The 16188-nt window shown below is 44.7% G+C and overlaps 1 protein-coding gene and 1 long non-coding RNA gene across 3 annotated transcripts in view; one reads left to right on the top strand and one right to left on the bottom strand.

Moving 5' to 3' along the window:
* Window positions 1-3153: 3153 nt before the first annotated feature.
* LOC118582240 lies at window positions 3154-12757 on the bottom strand. Its single transcript, XR_004944745.1, has 3 exons — window positions 12256-12757; window positions 3587-3772; window positions 3154-3181 (listed from the first exon to the last, which is right to left on the bottom strand). It is a non-coding gene; the product is annotated as an uncharacterized LOC118582240 (long non-coding RNA).
* Window positions 12323-16188, top strand: part of Ywhab (tyrosine 3-monooxygenase/tryptophan 5-monooxygenase activation protein beta) — a 22007-nt gene continuing 18141 nt past the window's right edge. The window contains exon 1 of one of the 2 annotated variants that reach the window (XM_036184936.1): window positions 12323-12523. The gene's annotated coding sequence lies outside the window, so the exon portion shown is untranslated. Of the gene's footprint in view, window positions 12524-12692; window positions 12998-16188 lie in introns of those variants that run through there. The other variant, XM_036184937.1, reaches the window with a different exon arrangement.

Here is a 16188-nt window from a genome sequence, read left to right as displayed (position 1 = left end):
CCTCCCTATGCTAGTTCCCTGCAAGATTCCACCCTTCTGAATGCTTAAGGGAAGTTCCTTGTCTGTGTATCCAGCATATTGGGCATTAACAGCTTAGATGCAAGATTGTAAAACACCGGAAGCAACTTCTGCCCTCCAGGGTTCTCCCATTGTGCTATAAGCCTGTATTTAAGACCTCCTCCTCCCTCCTTCAATAAATGGCATTTGGCATTCAAAAAAAAAAAAAAAAAAAAAAAAGGAAAGAAAGAATTTGAAGACAGCGATGTTCTAAAACAGGAAGTGGTGATAGTGTCATGGGCCTATGAGGATGCTGGACTAAAATCTATCAAATTGTGCAAACAGGAAAATTGTATACTATGTGAATTATCTGTCAATAAAGATCATATATATATATATATATATATATATATATATATATATATATGCAAATAGCCTTTATTTCAAGCTCTGTCTGTGCAATGCAGTAGTGAGAGCAGAGAGCCCTGAACTCAGGTGCGGCAGAGTTTTTATCATAGCAAAGGTTGGGGTGAGGGGATTTCAGGGTCCAGGACCCTGACTGGTTGATGATTGTCTAGGGGTATCTGTAAAACAAAAAATAGGTGTGTGCTAGACTCAGGGACATCTGGCCACCTTATCTAATGGTTGCAATGTTTGGGATGTCAGGTACTTCCTCACCCCTGGGTAGATCCCTGGGAGGTATCAGCGTAAGGCTTTTCCTGGATCTGGGTGTTGGCTGCCAGTAAGCCTGTCATAGAAGCTGTATCTAGGCCCCTAAGCCTGTTATGGCTGCTGTGTGGTCAAGCTATTTTGGGGCCCCTTCACAGCCATGGCTTCTATACTCCTGATTTGGTGTGCCATTTCCCCACAGCTCCTGGAACACCACTGCTGCAACCTGCCTCCTCAGCTCCCTCAAGGAACATTCCTGAGACCTTCCGCCATGAGTGACTCCTGAATCCCCCCTCCCCACTTTGCCCCTTGTCAGCTTGAAGTATCCTGGAGAATTCAGCGCTCTTGTTCCCCAACTTGCTCCCATAACTCACTTCTTTTTATAATAATCAAAACAGAGGAATGCTAATATTTTGACCTGCTCCTTGAAATCCCACCCCCTTGGAGCTGCCTTGGGCCCTGATGTAAAATCCTCCTCTCCCTCTCTTCTTCGTTTCCTCCTATGAAGTCTACACCCTCAACCCCCCCTCTCCTATCTTTCTCTTCATCTTTCTATTATGATAAACTCTCCAACAGCATCTGGGTTGTGAATTACTGGCCGCCGCAACTGCCATGCATGCATGGCATGCAACTGCCCAGCCTGCTGCTGAATCTGCCCAGCATGTTTCCCTGCATGTGTGGGATACCTTTGGTGGGTCCCTCCTCCCCACCAACCCTGCACAATAATTCATAATAGTAACTGCTCAGAGCAATATAGGGATACAAGAGACTTTTAAAAACATATTATCATAAATCAGACTGAAAATATATATGTATAATTATATCTATAGTATATAAAATTATATATTTTTATAATAAAATATAATTATATTTAAAATATAGAATTATATATTTATTATATATATAAAATTTTTCCTTGGGGGCTAGGGATGTAGCTCAGTTGGTAGTACAAACCTTGGGTTGGATTCACAGGGTGACATAAATCAGACATGGAAGTACTTAAAATCCCAGTATTCACGAAATGGAGGCAGGATGGGAAACAAGGTCATTCTTGGCTACATAATGAATTCTAAACCAGCATAAAGTAGAGACCTTGTCTTGTATCTTAGTTAGGGTTTCTATTGCTGAAATAAAACACTATGACCAAAAAGCAAGTTGGGGAAGAAAGGGTTTATTCAGCTTACATTTACACATTGTTGTTCATGGTCAAAGGAAATCAAGACAGGAACTCAAGCATGGCAGGAACCTGGAGGCAGGAGCTGATGCAAGGCCATGGAGAGAAACTGCTTACTGGTTTGCTCTTCATGGCTTGCCCAGTCTGCTTTCTATACTTTCTTTTTTTTAATTTTTTTTATTTATTTACATTTTATTTATGAGTGCTCTGCATGTATAATTGCATGCCAGAAGAGGAAATCAGGTCCTATTAAGATGCTTGTGAGCTACCATGTGGGTGCTGGGAATTGCATTCAGAACCTATAGAAGAGCAGCCAGTGATCTTAACTGCTGAGCTACCTCTCCAGCCCTCAGCCTGCTTTCTCATAGAACTCAGGACCACCATCCCAGGTTGGCACCATTCACAGTGAGCTGGGCCCTCCTATATCAGTTATCAAGAAAATGTCCCAAAGGTTTACCCACAGGCCAGCCTGGTGGGGTCATTTTCTCAACTGAGGTTCTATTAATCCCAGAGTTAGTGATTAATCCCAGTCAAGAATAAGACCACTACCACAATTTAAAGCAGAATTTAAAACAAGCTTTAATTAAATACTGGCCAGGTGGATGGGCTCTGGCCAGGTCCATCTCTGGGTTTCCAGAAAAATGGCTCCCAAGTTACGATTTACAGCAGCATAAGTGCTCCCCCATCAGGTCTGATCAGGGGCAAACATCCATCCTGACGTATTTTTTTTTTTAACTAGCAAAGGCTAAATCCACCACACAGCAGAGTAAAGTGTCGCTTATAGATTCCTCATTCCCGCCACACTGCAGATCAGACGCACATGCCAGGAACCCGCCATAGTAGCTCAAACCGGCAGGCTGCCACTAACTTGAGGGAGACAACTAGGAAGCTGTTTTTAGCTCCGTTTAGAATCTTGTTTTTCTCAGGTTTTGGGTGGAAATTCTTGCCAACACGTTGGGCACCATTTGTGGCTAGAGTTTTCCTGCCTGGCCCACAGTCAGGACAAATCTCTCTTACCCACCAGTCCCACAGTCGCTCAGACCCAACCAAGAAAGCACACAAAAACTTATATTGCTTACAAACTGTGTGGCCGTGGCAGGCTGTTTGTTATCTACCTTTTCTATCTTAAATTAACCCATTTCTGTTAGTCTATACTTTGCCACATGGCTTGTGGCTTATCAGTGTCTTTACATGTTGCTTTTCATGGCAGCGGTAGGCGGTGTCTCCCTCCAACCTTCTACTTCCCAGAATTCTCTTCTCTCTTGTCCCGCCTATACTTCCTGCCTGGCCACTGGCCAATCAGAACTTTATTTACACAGAGCAAAATCCACAGCACCATGTCTAGAAAAAAAAACAAAAATAAAATAAATTAGTTATTTAAATAAAATTAAATTAAAAAATCTTGGTTTTATAAATAAAATTATTTAAAAAACAAAAACAAAAACCAGCCAGACAGCAGTGGCCTTTAATCCCAGCACTCAGGAGGCAGAGCCAAATGGATCCCTGTGAGTTCGAGGCCAGCCTAGGCTACAGAGCAAGATCCAGGACAGGCACCAAAACTACACAGACACCCTGTCTCAAAAAACCAAAAACAAACAAACAAACAACAACAACAACAAAAGCCAGGAAACTACACATACCTTAGAATCTACAACCAACAGTAATGTAATAATACTGTTATAAAGATACATTGTTCTCTGGCCATAGTACACAAAGACAATGTTTTTGATCTGCCATCCAACCTACCATGGGAGGCTTAGAGCCTGTTTTGGATTCCACCTTTGGAATGGAAGGCAATGGGCAAAACTGCAATGGTTCTTTGGCTGAAGCCTCCTCTGAAGCAGCCTTGGTTTCTGTCATCTTCCAAATTCTTATGATGTCACCAGATCATATTCCTCGGGAGGTAGGGTACAGTGATAAATCCATGGGAATCTGCTTAAAGGGCAAAAGGGATTTATTAGGAAAGAAAACTCACTAAAACAGAATAGGAGAATCAGCGCAGGGTGCCTGGAATGCAGAGGTACTGTCCCATGCTGTTCTGAGTCAGTCTGCCATCCAAGCCCACTAGGGAGAGAAGAGAGGGCATACATGCATCTGAGATCTTATGGGCAGCCCCGAGGCCACACCCCAGGGGCAGGTACTTCAAGGTATAGCAGCTACCTGCTATATCTCTAGGGGCAGCTACTTCAAGGTCATAGGCAGGTAGAACAGTCAGAACCTGCTATATTTCTAGGGGCTGTGCTTCAAGGCCATAGGCAGAACAGATATCCACTACATCTCCCCCTTTTGTTTAAACAAGAAAGTGCTAACCTAATTTTTAAAAAAAAGTATATACAATAGGAATGGTTATCAAGTATTGTCCAGGAGAGGGGAAAGGTAATAACATAAACAAAAGTAGAACTACACCCAGCAAGAACTACATCAAACGAGAGACACATAGTAAAATCCAGAGATGTGCAGAGGTCAAAGGCAGAACAGAGGTCCACTACAGTAGGCAGCCATGGAGTCTCCAGGTCTGATCATCACAGCTATTGGTTTCACAGAGGGACAGGAGCTCATGTCCCTAATTTCTTTCATTAGGAGGCAGGTGCAGCATCCTCTGTACCCAGCATAGGCTCAGATGTGGGAACCATTTCTGCTCTCAAGGAACTTCCAGGCCAGTGATGAGCTGGACATCGATTAACTTGTACAAAATCTAACATTTAGCTTCAGACAAAGTGCTGTGTTTTGTGTTTTTTTTTTTTTTAATTCTCCTCTAAACCAGTGAAAAATTCACTAGAATGACTTCCAATTTCTGCTCAAATTGTATGCGAAAGCTCAAGACGCATGGCTCCATCTTCACAAGAGAAGCAGGAACAAATGGAAGGCAGCAGCTCTTCTCAGAGCCCTGAGGGAACTGGGGTGAGGGGGAAATCACGGTGGTGAACACAAGAGTGATTAGAGTGACAGGAACACAGCTCAACAGGCAGCCTTGGCTGAGCACAATGTCAGCTTCAACAGTAGTTGGCAATCGCCAGGGGCTGAGTGCGGACTTACCATTCCCAGGGCACTCCACACTGAGCCCAGCCCGCTTCACCATAAAGAGCTAGGCAAGAGGAGAGGGGGATTTTTTCCTTCATTTTCAGGTCACTATGTTCTCTGTGGCAGAGGCCTCCCATCAAAGGAAACTTCTTTTATCAGAGCCATATCTACCTAGCAGAAAGCCAATTAGACATCTCCAGCCTCCTTTAGTTTCCTGTTTCACAGAAGAGAAGAATGGGCTAAAATGTATCTCAAAGTTACATGCTAGGGACTGTGGCCCGCTAAAATACATAACCCCACACAAAAGAGACTTAATTATAAGATGACAGCTTCCCATCACCAGAACCTCTCCATAGCATCACTACGTCTTCAATATAAAAACAGGGAACTACAACTGAGAAAGCGGAGAGATGGCGAGATACAAGCTGCCATTCAAAGGAGTTTCCAGGGAAACCTAGACAAGAGAGGTAAATTAAAGAGGAAACTGTGCCTTTGACACAGTTACGGTAAGCAGTGAACACAGCCTAAATCCAGGCAGATAGACATAAAATCACCATGCGCCTGTTTACCTCAGTTTCTATTACACAATACATCATGTCTGACTACTAAGAAATTATAAGGCTTCCTTAAAACAAGAAGAAAAAAATCTGAGGAGACAAAGCAAGAACTGGGCTATAGCGCAATGGTAGAATACTTGCCTAATATGTGAGTTTTATACCTAGAGCTGCACAGTGTGTGTGTGTGTGTGTGTGTGTGTGTGTGTGTGTATACAAATGACACAGAGAGAGACAGAGAGACAGAGACAGACAGAGACTCATAACCAGACTCAGACATGGTGAAGATGGTGTTACTGAACCAGGAATTTAATATTACTAATCTAGGGGTTCTAATGGAAAGAGCAGGTTACACATAACCCCAATGCTGGAGTGTCCAGGGTAGATGGTTGACCCCCGAGGCTCACTGGTCAGCTATCCCAGCCAACCAATGAACTCCAGATCCAGTAAGAGATCCTGTCTCAAAAACTAAGATGAAAAGAGATAAGGAAACACCTAACATTGACCTCTGACCTCCATACACACCTGTAAACACACATGTACACATCTGCATAAGACAGTACACACACATACGTATAACACACACACACACACACACACACACACACACACACACACACACGCACAACTAGACATAACCCTTGTATTTATTTCACAAATAAATTACCCCTTGCTGGGTGTGGCTTTAGTCCCCTTCAGGGGTGGAGGCAGGAGGACCAGGAGGTCAAAGTCATTCTCTGATGCATAGCAAGTTTGAGACCAGACTGGGCTAAATGCAACTTTGTCTCAACAAAAACAACAAAAGTGAATCCTCAGTGGATCCCAATGAAAATTTAACCCTCAGTGGATCACATACCTACAGGTAAAATACAAAACTATACGAGTTCTAGAAAGAAACAGAAAAAAATATCTCTGGTAACCTTGTGTTTGCAATGAGTTTATAGATACCAAAAATATGATCCATGGAGGAAAAAGAAAGGCAACTTTTATTCCATTAAACTGAAAGTTTCCTGCTCTGGGAAGTCACTCCTGGGAAAGCGAAAACCAATCAGGAGTAGAGATAATCTACAAAACCCACATCTGATAAAGGACAGGAATGCAGAATCATCTACAAAGAAGCCCCAACATTCCACAACAAGAAAACAAACAACCCAATTAAAAAGGGACAAAAAGGAAAAGAATAGAAACAAAAAGCAGATTGTGTGGGGTATGGCTCAGCAGTTAAGAGCATTGCTACTCTTGCAAAGGACCCAGGTTTGGCTCCAGGACCACAGGGTGGTAGATAACCACCCACAACTTCAGTTCCCAGGGATCTGAGGACCTCTTCTGGCCTCCATGGGCATGTGGCACACATGTGACATACATACATACATGGAGACAACACACAGGGAATAAAAATAAATCAATCTTGTTTTTTGTTTGTTTGTTTTGGTTTTTCGAGACAGGGTTTCTTGTAGAGTAGCTTTGCACCTTTCCTGGAACTCACTTTGTAGACCAAGCTGGCCTTGAACTCACAGAGTTCCACCTGCCTCTGCCTCCCGAGTGCTGGGATTAAAGGTGTGCACCACCACCACCCGGCTTCAATCTTTTTTTTCTTTTGAGCTGAGGATCGAACCCAGGGCCTTGCGCTTGCTAAGTAAGCGCTCTACCACTGAGCTAAATCCCCAACCCCTCAATCTTGTTTTTAAGGGAAGAAAAGGAAATAGACACTTTGCTAAAGATACGCATGATAAATAAGCCTGTGAAAAGGTATCACTCAGGGACTGTAAATTAAGACAATAACAAGATACCAATGCACACTAATCCCAATGGCTGAAATCTAAAAAATAAATCAACAGAAACTAAGACCTGACATACTAGACAGACCAGATAGAGGCATGCTCAGAGAGCAGCACTCTTCATTGCTAGCATAATATAAAATATACGGTAGCTCCTTTAAAAGTCAGACATGGTTTAGGGGCTAGGGAGACGGCTCCATCTGTAACGTGTTTGTAGAGCAAGCAGGATGACCTGAGTTCAGACTCCTAGCACCCACATAACAATTCAGTCACAGAAAGACACATTGTTAATCTCAGGACTGTAAATGTAGAAGTGGGAGGATCCCTGGAACCCACTGCTCAGCCAGCCTAGATGAATCAGAGAGTGGCATGTACACAGTACCCAAATATATGTGCAGATCAAACACCTATACACATAAAATAAAAAAAAATTTTTTATTTTTAAATTTAGGAAAAGGAAGACACCCAATGTCCACCTGCAACCTGAATGTATTCACGTATGCATGCACATTCGATTGTGCCCCCACACATTAGACACAGGGGGGTTTGTTGTTGTTTTTGTTTTGTTTTGGGGGGCTTCTTTTGTTTTGTTTTGTGTTTTTCAAGACAAGGTTTCTCTGTGTAGCTCTGGCTGTCCTGGAACTTGCTCTGTAGACTAGGCTGGCCTTGAACTCATAGAGATCCACCTGCCTCTGCCTCCAAGTGCTAGGATTAAATGTGTGTGCCACTGCTGCCTGACTAGACACAGTTTTAATGTTCAGCCTAATAGTCTTGCTCCTACATATCACTTAGCTGAGCTGAAAACCAATGTCCACATAAACCTGCATGTAAGCGCCCACAGCAGCGTTAGTTGTAATTGTCAAAGGCTGATCAAGAGCTCCCTCAGTGCTTCTATTAGTCTCCAGGGCTCTACAACACAGTGCTATCAACGAAGCGGCTTTGAAACACAGACATGTGTTAGCTCACAACTCAGTCTACAAGTATGAAATGAAGGATCCACAGGGCAGTATTCTCTTCCTCCTCTGGGCAGACTCCTCCTAGGTCTTTCTAGGTTCTACTATTGCTGCTGTTCCTTGGTGCTCTTTGGCTTGTAACCACGTCAGTCTACTCCCTGCCTCTCTGTCACATAGTGCTCTCTCTGTGTGCTTCTGTCTCCACACGACATGTTCCTTTTACAGAGACCTGTCCTGGTGACTTTGGAACCTACTCTAATGACCCCATCATAATTTGATTATATCTTCAAGGAGATCATTTCCAAATATGGTGATATTTGCAGGTATCTAAGATCTCAATTTCAACAAATCTTTATGGAAGGCACAAGTCAATTGTGAAGACATGAGTTATGGGAGCTAGGTGTGATGTTTCACACCTGTAATCCCATCATTTGGAAGACTGAGGCAAGGGAACAGCTATAGGGCTACAGAGTGAGAGGCCTTGTCTTATAAAAAAAAGAATAGGTGAACTGATAAACAATGTGTGGTATACTCATACAATGGAATATTATTCAATGATAAAAAGAAATGAGCTATCAAGCTATAAAAAGACATGAAGAAATTTTAAACTGTATCACTTCATGAAAGATGCCAGTCAGAAAATGCTACCCACTGCATGAACCAACTCTCTCTAGAAAAGGCAAAACTATAAAGAGTATAAAATATCAGTAGTTGCCAAAAGTTGAGGGTATGGAAGTAGGGGTGGAAAACGAAGCACTGGGGATTGTTAAGGCAGTGCATTTTCTGGAAGACAGTTGTAGATACATTGCCTGTCCTGCTTTTCAAGCTCTATGGGACTCTAAAATACAAAGAATGTAATTGGATAGGAAACTCTAGGTACCAGTTAAAGATAATGTATCAATACTGGCTCATCAAATGTCACAAATGTATCAACAAGAAGAAGGTACATTAGGACTAGGGAGATACTGGAATGACGTACTTTTCATTCTCTCTTCACAAGATGGTTATGTGTCCTCCCAAGTCCCCATAATCACTGGCCCATCTGCTTAGTCCTGAACCACACTGTGCTGCTTAGTTTCTGTCAACTTGACACACACTAGAGTCAGCTAGGATGACAGAAACTCAATTGAGGGGTCACCGGCATCATATTATCCCTGTGGGCATGTCTAGGGGGCATTTTCTTGATTAATGATTGATGTGGAAGGGTCACTGTGGGCAGTGCCACCCCTGGGCAGATGGTTCGTGGCCTAATAAGCCACAGAAAGGAAGCCAGTAAGCAGTATTCTTCCATGGTGTCTGCTTTAGGTGTCTCCCTCCAGGTTTCTGTCTTGGCTTCCTTCAAGAATGGACTATAATGTGGATGTGTAAGCCCGGGAAACCCTTTCCTTCCCAAGTTGTTTTGGTCATGGTATTTTATCCCAGCAAGAGAGGAGCAAACTGGAATACACATCATGTTTCACCTTTGAATCTGACAGTTGCTAGCTGTGGCTTGCTGACCCCTGGCCTAGCACACAGAGAGGGTGAAAAGACTTAGTCCTTGCAACCCGTTAGCAGGCACCGGGGAGGCCTGACAAAGAGCGTTTCGGTTCACTCCATGTACTGTTGATGTAACCGGTGGTGTAATCATTATAAACCTCTAACCCATTAGGCCACTTTCAAGATGGGGGCATAGGACAGCGCTGTTACATCAAAGCTACTGCAATCTGAACAAACTCTGGATTAGTGACTGGTCTTTGGTCTACCAAAGACAAATCCCCATGGAGTACTTGTGGTGTTAAGAAACCCCTCCAGTATTCTAGTTCTGTGCTTTTGATTAAAATCCATCTTTTAAACATTACACAACACACTTAATCTTGTTCAAGTTAAAAGTTGCTGTGTTTGGTTCAGGACATGTGATGCAGTCTGAGCCTTAAGAACAAATGTCTGTACAACAGATGATGTCAGGGAAAACGGCCCACAGACTGGGAGAGGGCCCTCACACCCTGGAAAATTTGTGCATACATACCCAATCTAAAGTAAGGATTCTACGGTCTCAGCTGCCATACAGAAATGTGGACAGCAGTGCCAGACAAGGTAGGGATGCAATTTTCTGCCCATAGAAATCTGATGTTTTTAAGTTGGCAAGTAGACTGGGAACATAGTTGGTAGGGTCCTTGCCTATCCTGAGTGATGTCTTGGGTTTGATCCTCAGAACCCTATAAACTAGTATTGTGGCACACCCCTGTAATCCCAACATTCAGGATCTAGAGACAGGAGGATCAGAAATTCAAGTTCACCCTTAAGATGGAGGGTTATATGAGACAATATAAAAGGGCAACAGCTTTGCTGGAGAGGTGCTTTAGTGCTTACTGCACTTGCCACATGAGTGTGAAGACTGGATTCTGCATCCCAAACAACACACAAATATCAGGTGGGACATGACCTCTCACCTCTAATTCCCACCTTGGAATGCAGAGGCTGGAGATTCCTAGAAACAACTGGTCTGGGAGAATGCCCTTATTTGTGAGTTCTGGGTTTGATAGAAAAACCTTGCCTTGATGAAAAAGGTATAAAATGATGGACAATGATTCCTGACACCAAACTCAGGCCTAAACACCACACACACACACACACACACACACACACACACGCACGCACGCACGCACGCACGCGCAAAAAATGTCAGCAAATGTACTGGATAGTATTATGTCAATTTGACGAAAGCTAGAGTCATCTGAAAGAAGGGAGCCTCAATTGGGAAAATGCCTCCATTAGATGAGACTGTAAGCAAGCCTATAGTACATTTTCTTAATTAGTGATTGACAGGAGGGCCCAGCCCATTGTGGATGGCTGATGGTCCTCGGTTCTGTAAGAAAGCAGGCTGAGCCAGCCAGTAGCAGCACCTCTTCAAGGTCTCTGCATCAACTCCTGCCTTCATGTCCCTGCCTTGTTTGAGTTCCTGTCCTGACTTTCTCTGATGATAAACAGTGATTTGGAAGTGTAAGCCAAATAAACCCTCCCCCCCCTCCCCCGGGTTGCTTTGGTCATGGTGTTTCATTACAATAATAGAAACCCTAAGACAGCAACTATCTCAAACTGTTTATAAATACTGGAACAGTATATTGGAAGAATAGGGAGTTACATAAATGAATTGGGGTGCTGACAACCAGAAAGGACAGCTTCTAGAGAGCTCTGATTGTTACACTTATAATAGCATTGAAAAAAAGATCACTTAGTGGAGGCAGGGCTCAGAGTCAAGTATTAGAAGTCCATCATTAAGTTAAGTAAGGGAGAAGTGAAAAGGGTCTATTTGTTCTTTTTCCTAGAGACTGTAAGCTTCAAGACAGCAGGATGACCGTCTGTCTTGTTTCTTGCTGTATTCTCCAGCATTCAGAAAGCTGCCACACAGAATTTGTGTAAAGTGAAGGAGTGGTGACAGAGGTATTTTTGAAGGGCTAGGTTTAAGGGCCAACAGGCTTAAGTGGAGTATTAATAAATTTCAGGTAATGGTGAAAACCATCAGGGAAGCCTGGAGTTCTGTCTTTGAGGCTTTCCTAGGGGACCAGGGACTCTCAACGAAGAACGGATGTACACAGGTTGTTGTGGTTGTTGTTTTTTAAAGACCTTGAGGGTGTTCTGTTCCTGACACTTCATGTATTTTCCTCAGTCTAGGAAAGGAACAGTTTGTACCTTTCAGGACTGAAATATGAATTAACTGAAAATGTGGGGCTGAGCCCTTTCTGTTCTCCTTTGGTTGGTTACAAGAAATCCCTTAGCGCACAGCTAATAGGACTGCTAGGGCCTCGGATCCCGTGAGGATTATTTTCAGGGTGGGGTGGGAACCCGAACCTGGACCAAGAATGCTCCAAGCTTCTGAGCCCTCCCTCCTGGAGCCCGCCCTGTTCTCACACATCCCAGCCCTGGGGCGGTCACCTCAGCTCCGCCCTCTCTTCTTCCTCCTCTTCCTGCTCCCCCACCCCACTTCCTTTCCCTGCGTCCTCCCCCTCTTCGCTCCCACCCAGGCCCTACGCCCTCCCACGACCGCTCCCTCTAGGCCGTCCGTGACTTCCCCTCCTTCTGGCTATCACCGCCCTTTTCGGGAGGACGGGGCAACCCCGTGCCTCTCTCACCCAATCAGGAGCCGTCTCAGGGTGGGGCGGGACCTGGGCTAGAGCGGAAGTGGTGGCCGGAGCGGAAGTGCAGCTGCCGCCACCACCGCTGCCGTCGCCGCCGCCGCCGCCGATTCCGGAGCCGGGTAGCTGCTGCCGCCGCCACTGCAGCTACGGTCGCCGCCACCGCAGCTGCCGCCACCACCGCCTCAGGAGTGGGACTGGGAAAGACGCAGTCGCCGCCCTCCGAGCTTCCCGGAAGCGCCTTTGCTCCCTACCGTCCTCCACGGTGAGTGCGGCGCGGCTCCCAGGGGCCCCAGCGCGAAGCCCCTTCTCGGGCGGCGGCCGCGGCCCGTCTCGCCACCGCCCCTCCCCGCTTCCGGCCAGGCCTGTGCCTCCGCGGGAAGCACCGGGTTTCTCCCTCGGCGGGCCATACGGGGTGCGGCTGGGCACGCCTGGGCCGCGGATTCCCTTCCGCACCTCCTCTGCTCGGCGCCGCCCCTGCCTGCTCCCCTCGGGCCCGGAGCCATCCCTCTGGGCCTGTCAACCTCGCTCCTTTGTGGCTTTCAAAAATTGAAATGTAGGGGAAGGCGAGCGAGTTCCCCGAACCGCGATGCCCCTGCTGCACTCCCCTGGATGAGTAAGGGTTTAACCTTGGCGACAGCTGGGGCGAATCCCTCTCCCACTTTGCAGTAAAGCTGTTTCATCATCGCTGGTGTGGGAAACCCTGCTGGACCCGAGATTCTCTGACAGCAGGGTTGAGGTTTGAATCAAGAAATTTGTCGGAATCGTTTTACTGACCTAAACCGGATTCCCAGTGGGGTGGGGGAAGATCAGACTGAGGTTTCTCATGATATTTGTCGTCATTTACTGCCATAATCTCGTGTGTCTGCGCCCCAAATTCCTCCATACACCTTTTTTTTTTTTTTTTACACTGCTTGAAGTCTGTTGGTGGGGATCGAGTGGGCGTAATGTAGACCCTTTTTCTTTCCAAGATGAGCGCATCTGGGTCTATTGCAAATGGAGAACTTGCGCGCAGGGAGGATTGCAAAGGTGGCAGCGTTGATGAGAATTTGCCAACCTCTCTGTAAGAATAAGTCTTGTCCTTGCCTATTCTCTGTGGTGAGATAGCATTCGACTCCTGATTTCACTTGTCTGATGTGGGAGGTGGAATCTGCAAGATGTTATGAGTCTGTAATATCACAAAAGCCAATGCCGAAAGGTGCAACATGTAGGAGAATATGAAAATTACATTTCTCACTGTATCTCAGGTGTTTCTGTGAAACCACGCATACATACAGTTTATAGGACTGAACGCGTGGTTGCTGAGCACTTTACATTTAGCTACTGGGAATTCATACAAATATTTGGTTTTGGGTGGGTTTTTTCTTGACTGCCTCCATCCAGAGAACCTCATTTTTTAGGGTTGCCCGAGAGGTAGTTGTGTGTGTGTGTGTGTGTGTGTGTGTGTGTGTGTTTTAGCTCAATGTCCTTAGCAGCATACAGCTGGAGAATATTGTTTTTTTTTTCCCTTCCCTACCCAAGTCAGAATTTTAAGCATGACCTTAGAAATGGAAGACTGAAAATCCAGTACCAACTGCTAAATTATTTCCATAGCCTCTACCTTCAAACAAGATAAGAAACCATTCACCGATCTTACAAATGAAATCTTTATGAGAAGTGGGGTGATTTGGCCTAAACCACACACCTACTTTTAGATTGAATAGCCTCTTTCATCTGTGGCAAGTATTTATGGACTGTCAGCCCCTGGAGTATGGCTCTTACCCTGTTATCTTCTGTACATTTCCCATCATGCAGTGCTTGTGTTATGTTGAAGCCATTTTAGACTTGGAGCTGCATGGCTCAGGGAGGCAGCCTGTGTGAAACCAGGCCGAGCACATTCCCTCGATGCTTGTTCCCTAGGCAGAGTCTCCAGAGATTTGGGCTGCTGCAAAAAGTGCATTTTTCCCACTTGGCCAGGGATCCAAAAACAGCACTGGAGTTGATGTTAGGTAAATTTGATTCTGTTCTTTCCCTGTACCGTTTTCTAACAGTGATCCTCAGAAGTTAATTGATCTCTGGTTTTTAGCTTCCCTATCGCCACAGTTGTCTGAGACTGTTTGTAAACTGTAAGTTGTTAAGTCTAAGCCTTTGGTTTTGTTGTATCTTAGTGGTTGAGTTCATGTCCTCTTTCTCCCTTTCTGATAAGACACAGTCTTGTTTTGTCCACTGCTATTAAAACGATACATTCTATAACTTTATGTATGATAACGGTGCCCCTCTTCCCCACACTCACTGCTTTGGTCTTCCTCAGCCTCTTAAGTGCCAGGATTACAGGTGTGTACCTCTGCACCAGGCTGCTAATACAGCTTTTGATGTGTGGTGGCAGGCTGAATTAAAATAAGCTTCTGGGTTGTAGATTTTCTTAATACAAATAAAATTAATTAAAAAAATATTGCCGGGCGGTGGTGGTGCACACCTGTAATCCCAGCACTTGGGAGGCAGAGGCAGGTGGATCTCTGTGAGTTCGAGGCCAGCCTGGTCTTCAAAGTGAGATCCAGGACAGACTCCAAAGCTACAGAGAAACTCTGTCTCGAAACCCCCCCCCCCCAAAAAAAATCAATTGAATATGAATGGACATATACTATGATGTTTAAATATATGTATATATTGTGTAATGTTTAAATAGCCTGTCACCTCAGACATGATTTCTTTTTATTTGTTTGGTTGGTTTTTCAAGTCAGGGTTTCTCTTTGTAACAGCCCTGGCTGTCCTGGAACTCAAATCTGTAGACCAGATTAGCCTCAAACTCACAGAGATACGCCTCCCAAATGCTGGGATTAAAGTCATTCGCCGCCACCACCCGGCCAGACATGATTTCTTTGTAATAGAAAATTAAAGTCTTGGCCGGGCGGTGGTGGCGAACGCCTGTAATCCCAGCACTCGGGAAGCAGAGGCAAGTAGATCTCTGTGAGTTCAAAGCCAGCCTGGAATACAGAGCTAGTCTAGGCCAGGCTCCAAAGCTACAGAGAAACCCTGTCTCAAAAAACCATAAATAAATGAATTAATTAATTAATTAAAATAAAATAAAATAAAAGTCTTTTCTTCTAGCCCATTGAGAAATCTAGCACACAGGCAGGGTACATGTTATGTGTAGTCAGGGTACAGTGCATTGTGTAACTGAACTTGTAAACACTTCAAGCACTAATTATTTAGTCTTCAGCCAATGAAAGGTAAGTACTGTTTGCCTTATTGTATAGATGAGGAAACTGGGGTGCAGAAATTAAATTTTTTCAAGGATACACATATACGTAGCACAGAATTAAGTGCTGAAATCAGGAGTTACACCCATGTCTTTGACTCTGGGTAATGATAGATTTGACTTGTAACAGCATATGTATTCTATGACCACCTTACTTTTTTGTTGGAGCATCCTATTAATGTGTTTAATCTGTTCTTTTTTGTTTGTTTGGTTTTTCAAGACAGTGTTTCTCTGTGTAGCTTTGCGCCTTTCCTGGAACTCACTTGGTAGCCCAGGCTGGCCTTGAACTCACAGAGATCCGCCTGCCTCTGTCTCCAGAGTGCTGGGACTAAAGGTGTGCGCCACCACCGCCCTTCATCTGTTCTTAAAGGCATATACAGTGCTGTTCTTTCATAGGGTGGTGATATTGCTGGTGTAGATCAGATGAAAGCTGCTAAGAATCCAGTTTTTCTAGTACTCGCTTTATACTGGGGAGGACACTCACCAGGTGCTCTGCAGAAAGCCACCCTAGGTTCTGCTTTCCTAGATTGTAGCTGTAACCATCTTTTATTGTTACTTACCATATACTTTGTAGTATTTTAGGTTTGTATTTTGTCTGGGAGAAGGAAAAGAGGGAAGATCTCCCTCTGTAAGTAGAGAGAAGCTAAGTTGCTGTGTCCTGAAGGAACTGTGCTCCCTACTCTATGGATGGC

The sequence above is a fragment of the Onychomys torridus genome, chromosome 4, assembly GCF_903995425.1.
Source record: "Onychomys torridus chromosome 4, mOncTor1.1, whole genome shotgun sequence".
Taxonomy (NCBI): Eukaryota; Metazoa; Chordata; class Mammalia; order Rodentia; family Cricetidae; genus Onychomys; species Onychomys torridus.
The sequence above is the reverse complement of the archived record's forward strand: the minus strand, read 5'-3'. Positions and strand labels throughout refer to the sequence as shown.